This window comes from Onychostruthus taczanowskii, unplaced genomic scaffold (assembly GCF_017590055.1).
Source record: "Onychostruthus taczanowskii isolate IOZ18803 unplaced genomic scaffold, ASM1759005v1 scaffold34, whole genome shotgun sequence".
Lineage (NCBI taxonomy): Eukaryota > Metazoa > Chordata > Aves > Passeriformes > Passeridae > Onychostruthus > Onychostruthus taczanowskii.
In genome coordinates this window covers 1,133,182-1,147,571 of record NW_024500794.1, presented here as the reverse complement: position 1 = coordinate 1,147,571, position 14,390 = coordinate 1,133,182, and the positions used below count along the sequence as shown (strand labels likewise).

The 14,390-nt window shown below is 55.3% G+C and overlaps 1 long non-coding RNA gene across 1 annotated transcript; it reads right to left on the bottom strand.

Moving 5' to 3' along the window:
• Window positions 1–3,572: 3,572 nt before the first annotated feature.
• LOC121339291 lies at window positions 3,573–5,612 on the bottom strand. Its single transcript, XR_005953152.1, has 2 exons — window positions 5,234–5,612; window positions 3,573–3,784 (listed from the first exon to the last, which is right to left on the bottom strand). It is a non-coding gene; the product is annotated as an uncharacterized LOC121339291 (long non-coding RNA).
• Window positions 5,613–14,390: the final 8,778 nt, after the last annotated feature.

Here is a 14,390-nt window from a genome sequence, read left to right as displayed (position 1 = left end):
CTGCTGGGCGGGAGTGCAGTCCAGATGTGCTGTTTGCAGGGGCTGGGCCACTTTCAAACCCTTCTCCACAGCAAGAAAAACCTTTCCGAAGGTTTCCCCAGACCTAGCCCGTGGATTTATTGTTATTTCTCTTTTTTAAAAAGTTAGTAATTGAAAACAACGTTAAAACCAGGCTGTCTGATAAGGTGAGCGAGCGATTTACTGGGCTTTATCCCAGCGCCGATTATCTTTTAGCGGATCGAGGATTTCGAGGCTGGCTCTCTAGAAAGAGGCAAGTTTAAAGCAAGCACAAGTCGCCGCTTGGAAAAACGAGCGAGGTGATGTTCCCGTGCTGCGCGGGGTCAGTTATTGTGACTGGGGAAAAAAATACGCTTGCAATTTATTTTTATGGTCTGCACAAACGGTATTGTTGCGTATATTAACTAATTCATAATTATACCCCTATTATGCTGTCGATTCGTTCCCCCTCCCCTTCCCCCGGTTTTCTCAGGCTTTGAGAATTGAACCACCGCAAAATATTTACAGTCTCAAGTGTTTTTAAATGGGCTTTGTTTGTGTTTTACAGAATAAAAATCTCTATTAGTGTTTAAACAAACACCATGCCAGTCTCTTAAGCCTTCCAGATGTTTGCAATAAAATGTCAGGTTTTGCCTTTGGGACTCGAAATAAAATTTAACTACCTTCACCCTGTAATTATTCTCTTAGCTCTCCCTTCCTAAATTTATCTGCTTTCTATCAGGACAGGGAAAAAAATCCGATTATACACTTGGACTATAAAAAACAGCCACTACTTTCCCTCCATTTTACCAGGACTTCTCCCCTGTTTGTTTCGGCGCATATATTATTTTTGTCTCTCCTGTTTTAGGGGTGGCAGAAGGAGACCAGGCAGAGCAGAAAGGCATAGGCACGTTTCCTTAAGGGCTTAAGGCAACAAAATGCCCCTTGTCCCCGGGCCTCCCCCCATATTCATCCCCATGCCGGCCCCAGTGTTCCCGGTGGGGAGGAGAATCGGGAACTTAAAATTGTCCCTGAACTTCCACCGGCTCCGGGCGTCACTTTTCTCCAGGCACCAGTCAGACCTGACTGCATTTCGGAGCCTCCCCGCCGTGCTGCTTGGAAATAGGCAATTATGATGAATAATTCACACAGAGCAGGTTCCCCTCGCAAAAAAAAACAAAGACCAAAGTCGCGGCTAAGAGACCCTTCTGCCTTCTCAGTTACTGACTTGGGACAACACAGGCAGGATTAAAAGCCATGCATTTCGTATTTACCGCGCCAAACTTCAGAACAACCCGGAACGATAAGCGGGGGACTAGATGATCTCTCTCTTCATTTGCAGACTACAGACCCGCTTTCGCGGAGTTTCTGCCGCTTTCAGCTCTGGCTGCTTGCGTGAAACCCGCAGACACACGCGGGCGGGCTGCGCTGCCCCACGCTCCCTGCGCGCCGCGGCCGCCGGGCACAGCCTGGGGGCGCGCCCGCCCGGGACACTCGGCTTCACACCCACGGGCGGCCCGGACCCAATCCCGGCTCCGGCTGCTCCTGCCGCCCGCTTTTTTTTTTTTTTTTTTTTTGGTAAGATATTTATTTTTCCTCCCTCTTCTGCAGATTTTCTCCCTGCCTTGTGCTGAGGTCTCTGCTGACAGGTGAATGAATCCTCGTGGCTGCAGCTCTCGGATGGCGAGAGGCAGGAGGCAGCTCCAAGGAGGGCAGAGGTTGGCAACACCACCGGAAAGCGGAGCAAACCAAAAAAAACCCAAAAAAAACCCCACCAAAAAACTGTACACCGCTAGGCTCCATGCGGAACAGAGGTGTCCAATCAGCCATGCCACCCGCCACACTACCCTCCTGACAACCTTATTTGCACACCCACACTCACACCCCCGAGAAGAGGTGGCAAAGCCAGCCGAAGTCGCTCACACGGGGTGCTGGTGCCGAGCAGAAGGTGCACACGGGCTCCTGGGCTCCGCTGCCCCCCTGCGCGCTCCCCCGGCCTCATCCGCACTGGGTCGCTGAGGTTTCCTCGGGGCCTCCTTCTTCCTGCTCCTGTTTCCAGGTGGACTCTGGAGTGGTGTTAGCCGGCCAGAAGGGACCCAGAGAGATTTCAAAGCGTTTCATACGTCTGGGTTGGATTGTTTGTTTGTTTGCTCATTTTGGGGTTCTTCCCCCAATACATAAACCACCCTGAAGGAATTTCCGAATTCTAGAGGGCTAGGAGACCTCGGGAGGAGCGGGGGAAAGCCGGCAGCGAGGCTGTATCTAGACAAACTCCAGGATAAGACCTTTAACCAGATCCACTGTCAGAGTCAGGGCACTAGAGTTGGTCTCGGGAAGGTCTCCGGTCAAGCATCCCCAGGAGGCCGAGGGGCTCAGCTCTGCAGTGGCTCAGCGCTCCTATCGGGATGTGTCCGCCTCCTTTATCACCCCACGAGGAGCACCGAGAAAACCGGGCCAGGATCAGGCGTGGGGCAGCCCACGCGTGAGTCTCGTCAGGGAGATTTCAGTCTGAAAGGTGACTGTTCTCTGCAGGGAGCCTGGCTACTTTTCCATCGGAAAAGTAAAAGAAATCAGTTTGAAGCTGGCAGCAAACAGCTTTTACACAGAGGAGCGTTGAAGGGCTGCTTCTTCGCAGATAATTGCTGCTGTTATAATTTGGGATCGTTCAAGGGAATTGACGTTTGGGGATTTGCTTTCTTTTTGGTTGGATTATTTTCCCAGCCCAAATGCAACCCTCGGCTCCCAAACCCACAGGACTGAGTGCGATCAGTGGAGAGAGATCTGGAGACACAGGGCCCACGGTACCTTGCAGCCGTCCCAGCCTGAGCTGCTGCCGGGAAGGAGGAGAAGGAGAAGCCAAGGGTGCCTTAACCTCCCCCGGCAGGACCCAGCCACGCCGCCCCTTGTCCCGCTCTTGTCCCCAAGGCTCATACACGCCTAAAAAATTGCGTTCCCCAGAAAACGCTGCGGGTCTTGCTCACAATAGTTCTCATACGGGGCGCTGCAGGCGGACAACCGGCCCCTTGTTAGCGAGACGGGATCCAAAGCTCGCTTTTCAGGGAGGAAAGCAGGAATGCACACAGTATTTCAATGTGTGTTCGGTCAAAAAAATAAATATAAGGGATTTTTTTTTCCTCTTCGAGGCACGGCTCTTTGAACCAAGAGACGTCTCTGCGCTCCCCTACCTCATACATGATGTGTTATACCGTAAACAATCCCGTTTAGGGCCGAACCTAAAACGAAGCAGATTTTAATGGGACTATTCAAAAGATCTGTGGCCGCCGGATGAAATCCTCCCACTATGGAAAACAGTGCTATGGACGCTAGGCACCACTACAGAAGCAGGAGAGTGGATCCCGGCCTCCTCACGAGATACGTTCGTGGCACAACCCGGGAACTTCAAACACGCCTTATTTTGACCCACGTGAAACACGGCTGCTGTGTGAGCCAGGCACGCCAGACACGCCCCTCCAAGACCCTAGAAAGTGGTCATGAGCCACCAGACCCAGACCCGTGCCCTCTTTTTGCATCCCAAACCTCTCCCGCTCTTGCCCCGCGCCCGGAATTTACCCAGATTTATTATTAAGCAAGATTTTATTAGCTTCTAATACTGTTTTTATTAGTTTCTAGTAACCAGAAAGCTGCCGGGGACTGGGCTCTCTCAGGTCGAAATTCTGGGCTGGCAGGAGGAACTTCTTCTGTGTCTGTGTCCCAGGAGGTGGTCCTTTTTTTTTTTTTTTTTTTTTTTCCCCGTGTGAGCTGCACACCTCGCAGGGATTTCTTCTGCCTGGAAGATAGAAACCTTGGAATCGAACAGTGCGCAACGAGTGATTACGCCGTGGGATACCCAGCCGAACCTTTATCTCTCCCTCACCGCAGCTTTCTCGGCCCCCCACAGCTCATCCTGCTAATTCCCCGCAAAGCCGCAGAAACCTATAGATATTCCCCCGCTCCCGTCTCGGTGCCGGCCGCATTCCTGTCGGGATCACGTTCTATCGTGATTCTATAAGTGAAATTATCTTCTCTCTCCATGTCCCGGGAGACAGGATCCCGCAGCAGCGAGCCCGGCAGTGTGCGGTGCTTTCCCCGCCGCAGGGCCTCTCTCCCTGCCCCGGGCTCGGCCCTGTCGCTGCGGGCACGGAGTCGCCCCGGGTCAAGGAGCGGCGTGTGGCATACTCGGAGGAGGAGCCCGAGGGCCGCAATGCCGCCTTTCAGGCTCCGGCAGAACAATATTTTGGGGCGGGCGGCGGGCAGCAGCCAGCTGCGAACCGCGGGGACAGAACCGCGGGGACATCTCCGCAGCAGGGAAGAGCGGAGCGCCCCGGCCAGCCGGACCCAGGGCAGGCAGCCCCGGCAGCACTTCCCGAGGCTGCCCGGCGTGGGCGCAGCAACCGGGAGGTTCTGTCTGAAAACAGCACGGGACGCTCAGCCGCGACGGGCTCCGGCTTAGGAAAAGAGTGCCGGGTCTCGCCTGGCACGGCCGGCCAGCGGGTGAGGTGGGAGAGCCAAATTCAGAGGGTACAGCAGCTCGCCCACGGGGGAAGGACGAAGCAAATTGAGAGCGGGATCTGACAGTCCAGCATAGATCGGGGCTTCATCTCCTCGGGAAGGAGCAGTCAGCGAGGGAGAGGCTCGCTGCAGGGCAGAGGGGTGTTCAGCCGCCGGCATCCAGCCATTCTCTCGTGCGTGGGTGGCAGGAGGCTAAATAGGTACTGCTGGCTTTGGGCTGCAGTCAGGCGGGGCCAGCATGACGAGAGCGGCCGCACAGCAACCAGACAAAGCCAGCCTGTGCCACACTGCAGCCGCGCTCAGGGAATAGGAGTTCTGCCTTTGGAAAACAAAAACACAATAGCAATTAAGCGCTCATCTGAGTGTGACTGCTTGTTTGGCAGAGACTGACCGGAACCCAGAGGCTTTCTCCTTGCCAGCACACACATTCGCCCCCGTTTTCCTTCTTCACCATCCGTGCGAGAGGCGTCCCGCCCGGAAAAGCTTTCCAGCTATCGGGACAAAACTCAGGTTGTGTGTGCCCCCGTATCGCCAGGGGAACGGGGGCTCCAGGGGGAACAAGTATTGCCTCTTCTAAAATAGCAGAGCAATAGCCTCTGAGTCAAAAGTGCCTCCGTACCAATCCTGACTGGAAGTTTTCTTCTTTACAGATGTTTTGTGGTATATTGGTCTATTTGTTAAGATCCCCCTGTGCCTTAGTAATCCTGCCCTGCCGCATTTTACTCACTTTGCGTTGATGTGGTTTCTCCTCTTGCCTTTCAGGATTATAAAAATCTCTCCCTCTCCCTTCCTCTCTTTTCCCTCTATAGTCGGGTTTCAGAGAAATGTTGGTTAAACCTCATCTGCAGCTTTCTTTCTCTTGTGATGGCAAATTCGGCGTCATCTGTGGACTTGCCCAATGCAAACATTGCATTAAGAAGTATTTCAAGGCATTTCATTGTTGCTCTGCAGTGCTTTGATGTGGTCTATAGGCACCGATTGTTGATGTCTCCCTGCGACTCCTCAGTGTCAGCATCTCATTTCTGTCTCTTCTTCCTCCTCCCCCCGCATTTCTTCCCTTTTAAAAATAAGGGGTTTGAACAGTCACGACAGATCCCACCACCTCACCCTCGAGTCACTTCGGCCCCGTTTCCCACGGGAAGGCCGCTTCTAGCAGTACGGGGCTGCCCCCTACCCTGGAGAACACAGATTTCCCTGCCCGCAGGCTGCAGCGTGCCTGGCCGCCAGCTGGCAGGTCTCCTGTCCCCCGCGGGCACCTCGCCTCCCGCTGGCGTGTGCAGCTCTCCCCGCACCCCTCCCCGCAGCGGGGTAGGCAGCGAGCAGCCCCCACCACGCAGGGGAGCGGGGACCGCGGCAGCACCGGAGCCTCCACTCCGGGACAGCCGAGCGGTGACACGCCAGCCCGAGCGGTGACACGCCGGCCCGTGCGGGGAGCCACCCTGCGGGACGTGTCTCCCCCGCTGCCCGGGCCCTCTCGCCAGAGAGCGGCGGCTGGAGCCGTCTCGCCCCTTGGCAGCAGCGGGATCAGAGCCAGCCTTCTGTTGCCAGGGGCTCGCGTGGGTCCAGGCGTCCTCACAACGAAATCCCGCTGGCATGCGGCTGCTGCGGAGCGGTTCCCAGAGCTCGGGGGAAGGAGGGCGCAGCCCCCTCGCAATCCGACCGGGGACCCGCCCGGCACGGCAGAAGCAGAGCCCGGGTCGAGCTCTCTCCAGCGCGGGCACCCGAGGAGCTTTGCGAACATCCCCGCTGGGCACGACGGGCTTCCGAGAGCGCCACTTCACAATATGTGTGCTCTGTAGGGTCAGCAGCCTGATCCGGGCCGGCATCTTTGGAATGGAAAAGCCAGGCAGGGGCGTCAGTGATTGCCCAGCAAGACAATCACCAGCAGTCAAGCCGCTGATTCAACATGGGCCCGTGTTTTCAGTGGAAGAGTGATGGGGTCCGTGTCTCTCGGGTCCACTGCATAAACACACTCCCCTTATCCTTCCTCCCATTTGATTTTCCTTAGCAAAATAAACTCCTGACCTCCGCACGGGTGGGTGTCTCCCGGGAGCCAAGCCATTAGGCAGGTGGCTGTGGCTCGGTCAGGGAGGGGGAGGCAGCTGTCAGCCCATCTTCGCGCTGTCCCTGCCATCACCGCGGGCCCGGCGGCGGCCGTGACCCTGGGAACAGGGATGCTGGTCTAGGCTTCTCCGGGCAAGGAGGGAGCAGACGGGACAGAGCCGCACCGGTGGGCTCAGGCAACGGGTCGGGTTGGCTTTGGTAACTCTAGGCTATGGGTCGTATCCCTGAGCTGGGAGGGTCGCAACGGACGCGAGGCTCCTGGTTTTATGTGGGGCAACTAATTTTGGAGGAAGGCTCAAAGAGGGTTGGCCATGCACCAGTGAAAGCAGAGGGCTCTCATAGGCCGGAGAGGCAGATCCCGATTTCTTTTCTGTGGTGACCAGTGACAAGACCCGAGGGAACAGCCTGGAGCTGTGTCAGGTTATGTTTTGGCTGGATATCAGGAAAAAGTTCTTCGCCCAGAGGGTGGTTGGGCACTGACTGGAGCGGTCTACCAAGGAAATGGTCACAGCACCAAGCCTGACAGAGTTCAGGATGCGTTTGGACAACGTTCTCAGGCACATGGTGTGATTCATGGGGCTGCCGTGTGCAGGGCCAGGAATTGGACTTCGATGATCATTGAGGGTCCCTTCCAACTCAGTATATTATATGGTCCTATGATCTCCCTCCTGCTCTGACGAAATTGGGTTGGACCATTTGCCAAGCCGTGTCCTGGCCCTCGCCACGGCTCCAGCCGCAGTTTTTAATAGCTCCTGGGCTCCTTGCAGCTCGAGGTGCGCCTCCCTCCGTGGCATCGCGCCCCTCCGCCAGCCCCTGGCAAGGGCATAAAAGGGAGGCTCTCACCGCACGCTCAGCCAGCCCCTTGTGCACTGGCACACTTCTCCCTTGTGAACGAGCGGGGATGTAAGATCAGCTCTGAGCAGATGTTCCGGCAACCAGGCTCGTCCGGAGAGAAAGCCCGGTCCTTCCCCGCCGCCTCATTCCTGCGCTCCCGGCGCTCGCTCCCGCCTCCCGGGCCTCCCCGCGCGGCCCGATGACCTCATCCCGGCATGTTTGCCATTACGCTTTGAGTTACCCAACCATTTTTTAAAAAAATTAAAAAATATAAATTGCTGCTTTGTGAGATCAAAGTAACGATTTCTGGTGCATCTGGAAACTGGAGAAAAAAATTGGAGCAGCAACAGTTGCACAACTTCAAAGTGTTTCTTAACAATGATTTTTCTTCTTCCTCTCCTCCCCAATCTTTCAAGCATCAGATAAAGACAATGGGCTCCATGGCTGTTTTCCAAAGAAATAACCTGCCTAAAGTGCCGCACAAAATCTCAAGTAGACAGGAAACACCTTACACGGCTTTATTCTTTCGACCAAATAGAAATAGTGGGAGACTCGTCTTTCTACAAGCCCAAATTCCGTCGCTTCTAAACGGCCTCTGCGGGCTGTGTTATAACGCGTAGGTAAACGAGTTTCAGGCGCGGGCTGCCACTAAGTCTTTATTCTTTTATAGAGGTTTCTAACAACCCAGCACATGCCCCGTATAACACAGCAGCCCAGTGTAACCCAATAACTCGCAGGGAAGGAGCAGAGAGCATCGGCGAGGGAAGATTTCACCAGCAGACACCCTCAGGCTGACAGGGGATGTAGTGGACGGGAAGAAGCAGGTAGCGGGAGCGACAGAGAAATTATTATTCCGTTTATTAGTAGGATATGCCTGCCCCGGTACCCCAGTGATCACGAATCCCAAGGAGGCAGGAGAGCGGGTGGGAAAATCACGCTCTCCTCCAGCCCCGCTCTCTGCCGAGGTCACTCTTTCGGGCTCGATGGCCCCCAGTGCCAGCTCTTTAGTGCTTCCAAAGAGAAGCATCAGGATGTTTCCCTACCCCACTCGGTGTCCCTCAAGCCCCTCGGTCCCATGCATGGGGACGGTGCCCGCAGCGAAATGCTGAGGCCATAAAGGGCAAGGCCGCAGAGGCGGAGGCTCTAATGGCTTCGACCCTGCGCTCCTGACCCGGTGCCTCCCCCACACGTGTCCCTTTTGCCCCCTTAACTACTTCAGGACTGTGCCTTTGAACTTGGAGCAGAGAAGAAACCCCCTTTGGCAGGGCGGTTTCCTGTGAAAGGGAAAAAGCCGACTGCGACTCTTGCGTGTCAGGAGATGTATCTGGAGCCCCGGGAATAGAAACCTTCGCCAAGTTTTTAAAGTTAATGGACAAGCATAAGACAGCAAAGTGGGAGAAGGAATAACCCAGAGAGCCGCAGAAGAGAAATCTCAGCTCTTTGTCGTCTGGTCGGAAAAGCAAGAGAAGCCAGGCGTCTCCCGTCCACCAGCAAAAAAGGCCGAGCTGGGTCGGCAGAAGCCCAAAAGAGCACGGCCGGGGCAGGGGCTCTGGGCCTTTAGCTGCAGCTCTGCAGGCGATCCTTCCCCTCGCAGTGCCTGCTGCACCCGCGGTGGAGCTGAGCGAGTCTCAGCTCCGCTTCGTGGCCGCGGCCTCGCCCGCCGCCTGCCCTGCCCGGGGACCCCGGCCAAGGCCCCGCCGACAGATGTGACACCTCGGGGTCACACCTTCTCCCTCCGCCCTGACACCAGGCACTGCGGGTCGGCCCGTGCAGTGTGGGCTTTACTGACCCGTTTTTATTGTAGCTGCATCTTCTCTGGTTTTCGCATCGGGTTTTTACTCTCTTTTTTTGGTTTTTAAAAAACGGGCGGACGCCGTCTAGCCGGTGCCGGGGTTATGCGATTAATTCTCTTTGCGGCTGCAAAGATTTGCAGGCTCCCCATTCCCTCTTTAGGTTTCACGACTGATCCCCGGCGAATTGCTTTCCAGGTCTGCACGGCGCGGCTTAAAAGAGACGCTTCAAAGGCCGCCTTTTCGTTTTAACGTCGGCATTGGAAAACAAATCAAGCAAACATTTCCCTCTCCCCGAGAGACCGTCACGGCGCACAAGCCCCAAAACCTCGCTGGAGAGAAGACACCTCGGCGGCACCACACAAAACGTGAAAATCCGATGTGTCACCAGCTCTTGGGAGCTTTACAGCACCGTCCCGTACGGTTTGCGGCTGCAAACCCGTGCGGAGCTGAAATAAGAGCTTGACTTCTTCAGTCTTCCTTGAAATAATCATTGTAAAGAGCTACAGAACAAACTTTTCGGGGTCGGGATCCCGATCTCGGCAGCTGCAGTTTTCATCCTACACTGTTTCCCGGCTAAACGCCGAGAGGCTCGTCCTTTCGGAGAGCACCTTTTCGTCTGCATATCGCCATATTCCAAAACATGTGTGTCTAGAAACAGAACTGGGTTGGCGGCATTTAACTCTTCTGGTCCTCTAACCCTGATCCCAGATTTAGAAATTGCTCATCTTCCGTTTACAATGGCAGACACATCACAGAATAGGGGGAAACCCCATGGAGGAAAACGATTTCAGAAATTAGTTCATGTTTATTTCAGGAGAAAAAGATCCCAAACAACAAACCAGTCAACAATAAACTGGTAACCTGTTTCAAATATGCCTAGGAAATCAATGTTATCTCTTTTAACATAATCGGAGTTGACACCTCATTTACACGCTGGCGCAGCTCGAAAGCTTTTAATGGGTGTGTTCGTGTATATAAGTACAAGTATATTTTCTTCAGAGAAACCCTCTGAATTTTGAGTACTGTGATTGGGTTTTGGTTTGGTGACCTTAGGTGCTCAGAAGGGTGATGAGACTTTCCTTGTCTAATTACTCAAAAAAGAACGACCTCGGGGGAGAGGGAGGGTTGAGGGCAAACTCACGCCAATCAAACTGGACAGGACTGGACGCAAACTTGACAATCCGACCTGAGCTGCCTCTCCCAGAAAGGTCAACCCTAAAGGAAGATAGATAGACAAATAGCTGGACAGACTGTCAAGCAGGGACACGAACAAATTTTGCAAGTTAGAAAAGGCGTTTGAGTTCAGCCTGGAAAGTGGTGGCAGAGTTCTGAGAGTTTGGATGGAAGTACACATCGCTTTTGCAGGCATTGCTTTGATCGAAACAAAACTGCACCTACGCTTCCCTGTCAAATTCAGAGGAAGAAGGAGAACGCGGACTAAACTGTTGTTTCTCAGATGAAGATAAAGAAAGATCACACTCCAGACTGGACGGCCTGGCATCTAAGACACAGCAGAAAGCGGGGGCTCATACTCACCCCCTCTGCCTTGCCAGCGGGTCCTGTGGACACCAGAGACAACACTTCTAGATGCCTTCAAACAGAAAGCAGGCACGGACACGGCAGCCCAGCGCTTCCACACACACACAGCTGACGCTCCCACACACCCACACACACACACATACACACAGCGGCACACGCGGCGTGAGAGGCAGGCGAGCCCCTGGGTGCAGCCTCCAAGCTGGGATAAGTTTCGGGAGCGGCGCGGGGAACCCAGGCAGCCCCGCTGCTCTCCAGGGGCCGGGAAAGAGGGGAAGGTTGCAGGGACCCGGCGGCGCCAATTTGTGTCGGCCGCGGGGTTCCCAAAAACGCCTCTCCAGGCGGGGAGTCGCCGGCTCCAGCAGGGCTCCGAAGAGGCCGTACCTGGGGGTGGCTCCGGGCAGGCTGCCAGACAATTTCCCCCCTCGCTTGCCCTCTGCCTTCACCCCTGCAGAGTTCGCGCTGCACACCAGACCGACGCACAGAGCACCCCCGGCTCTGCAGGCATCATCCCGTATAAGAGGCTCTACACGTACCTTCATTCTAGATTTTTTTCCCCCTTTATATATATATATGCCCCCCACACCTGATCTTAACTCTTACTCTTGATCAGTTTGCCATGGCAATTGATCTCTCCGTATTCAGCCTATTTTCAGCAACAGCAATTAAAATGTCCAGGGCATTTTTTAGCTCTGTCTTAAAGATAGACTTACTTCTTCGGAATCGCCTTTAACAGTACATTTGCCTAGACTTAGTTTAATCTCTCTGCCCAAACATATCCCCCAAACCATCCTGTACCGTTTCAGTGTATTAGAATGTGCAAGGAATCAAATACGTGTAAGTGCGCCTTTCCCGGCTGAAAGCTGCCCAGCTCGCAGGAATCAGGGGGGAAAAAACTAAACCATATGTGTACAACGCCACATTCTGCATTGCGCTATAAGATAAAGAGCTTTGCCGCATCGGTTCAATGGAAGTCATTAACAAGAATGCCAGTGAAGATTATATCCGTATTTGGGAGGCAAATGCTCGTTTAGAAAATTTATTTGGGATACAATAACGCCAGGTGAGAGTTTGCGAGGCACGAGGAGGATCGGTGATGTATGAGCCTCAGCCGCCTGGAATAAAAGAGGTTGAAAAGATACCCGGAGGGGCTGATCCCCGGGACCTCGGGTGAAGACGGGAACGGACACTCCCCGCTCGGGGTGAGCACCATGGGGGCTCCGAGACGCAGGAGTGATGCGCTACCAGCCCCCGGCACTGCCCCGGGCTTCAGCACACGGAGCCTCCGAGGACGACGCGAGGGGATCGGCGGGACTCGCCCGGCTCTGCCGAGACAAGAATGAAAATGAACAGCGGGATTTATCTATGGCAGCCAACGCTGCACCCTTCACGGAACGGTGCCGGACGCGCAGGGCTTCATTACTCGAAACGCGCCAACTCAGCCACTAATTGTTTCCATTATCTTTCCCCTCCTAACTTGGTTTTCGTTATGTGGAAATTGCTGCAATTTTCCCCGCGGAGTTGCTTGAAAAGAGCGAGCACTGCAGCCCGCCACTGTTGCTTCTCCGCTTGCCCCATGCACGTTGTCTCCGGGGCATTTCCACCTGAACCTGGAGTTTTGCCTCCAGCTAATCCCAAAGTGCTCAAAGTGCGGGCAGTAATACATGACGGGGTGCTCGGAAACTCACTTATTCCCTGCCTCAGCAAAACACGCCCGTAACAGGATGAATGCAATCACAGCCTTGCTTTAAGTCCTCCCCGAAAGCCCGTGGATGGGAACAGAGGCATGTAACTCTGCCCACCCACGGGCTTGGAGCCCACGGAGGACAGCAGATGCGAGGGCTCCGGACTCGCCCCTCTCGTCCATCACCTCTCTTGCCTCACCGAGGTTTGGAGACGTGCGGAGGCGAGGCGATGCAGGGCCAACGCGAGGTGTAACACCGTACTGCAAGTCTGAGAGAGGCTCAGGTCTGGGCGACACGGGCAGGGTGAGACGTGGCTTTCCAAAGCCCACGTTTCCGCTTTTATTTCGGAGGTAGCTCCAGCAGAGGTAGCGGGGAACGAATAAAGGAAAGAAAAAAGGAAAAGGTCGTGTATCGCGAATTCGTACTGCAACAAAAGACCGCGGGCAGACGTTTTTATCTGGCGGTGCTTTCGTTCTATCCTCTCTCCAGTTAGCAGCATCAGGTGTATTTTGCCCTGTCGTTCCTATTGCCGACTCTCGAAAACAAAATCATGAAAGTTTTCCCAGGCATCGATAGCACGCTTCTCCCTCTTTCCCCACGTTACGGAGGTGACGGCTCGGGCCAGCCCTCTGCTCGTCTCGTATTTTCCGCGTTAAGGGAAGGGGGGAGCGCTTAGTAAATAGCCCCCGATGAGCAGCTCTGATCGTCCCTGCACAGTCCCCTCACGTATCCTTTTAAACCACTCGGCCACTGAAATAATTCCCAGTTTACGACTCGCCTGAGGGAAAGTGCTGGGGAATTATCGCCAGCAAACGCACGGATCGAGTCAGCCTCCTTTTCCCTGCAGGGCTTCGCTACCCCGAAAGCGGAGCAGGGACTGTCCCTGCTTCTGCTCTAAAATCTGTTTGAAGGAAAGAGCCCTCCGGGATGCAATATCAGGATAGCCTTCAGTGCTGGGGCTGCATTCCGTGCAGTAAGGAAGCACCGTTCCAAGCATCAGGTGTATTTTGCCCTGTCGTTCCTATTGCCGACTCTCGAAAACAAAATCATGAAAGTTTTCCCAGGCATCGATAGCACGCTTCTCCCTCTTTCCCCACGTTACGGAGGTGACGGCTCGGGCCAGCCCTCTGCTCGTCTCGTATTTTCCGCGTTAAGGGAAGGGGGGAGCGCTTAGTAAATAGCCCCCGATGAGCAGCTCTGATCGTCCCTGCACAGTCCCCTCACGTATCCTTTTAAACCACTCGGCCACTGAAATAATTCCCAGTTTACGACTCGCCTGAGGGAAAGTGCTGGGGAATTATCGCCAGCAAACGCACGGATCGAGTCAGCCTCCTTTTCCCTGCAGGGCTTCGCTACCCCGAAAGCGGAGCAGGGACTGTCCCTGCTTCTGCTCTAAAATCTGTTTGAAGGAAAGAGCCCTCCGGGATGCAATATCAGGATAGCCTTCAGTGCTGGGGCTGCATTCCGTGCAGTAAGCAAGCACCGTTCCAGAGGGAGGGAGGGAGAAGCTAAGGGGCTCAGAAAGGCCCTTTGACGCGCCTCCTGCTTTTAACCTTTGGGAGGATGCGGTGAGTGCCCAGAGTCTTACGAAGGGACACAGCCCAGCCCCTGTGTCGCAGTGTCGCGGCACAGGGCTCATGCGACACTCCCGCACTCACCCCGCAATACGGGCTGAGCCGGGTTCCCTTCCCGGGAGGACGAGTTCGAGTCTCCTTGAACCCGCGGAGCTCGTAGTCCGCTCCCTCGTCCCGGTCAGGGCAGTTCCCGGCCCTGTGCCATGAGGAAGCAGGGCGCTGGGCGGGGCCGGTAAGCGCAGGACAGCGGGCCGGGATGGGCAGCGGGACTGGACGCGCGCGTGGCCCCGCCCGCAGCGCCGCCGGCCCGCCGCTGCCCCCTGGCGCCCGCCGCCGCGCACTGCGGCCCCGCCCGCAGCGCCCCGCGGCGCCCCCCGCGCCGGGGAAGCTCCTTCCCG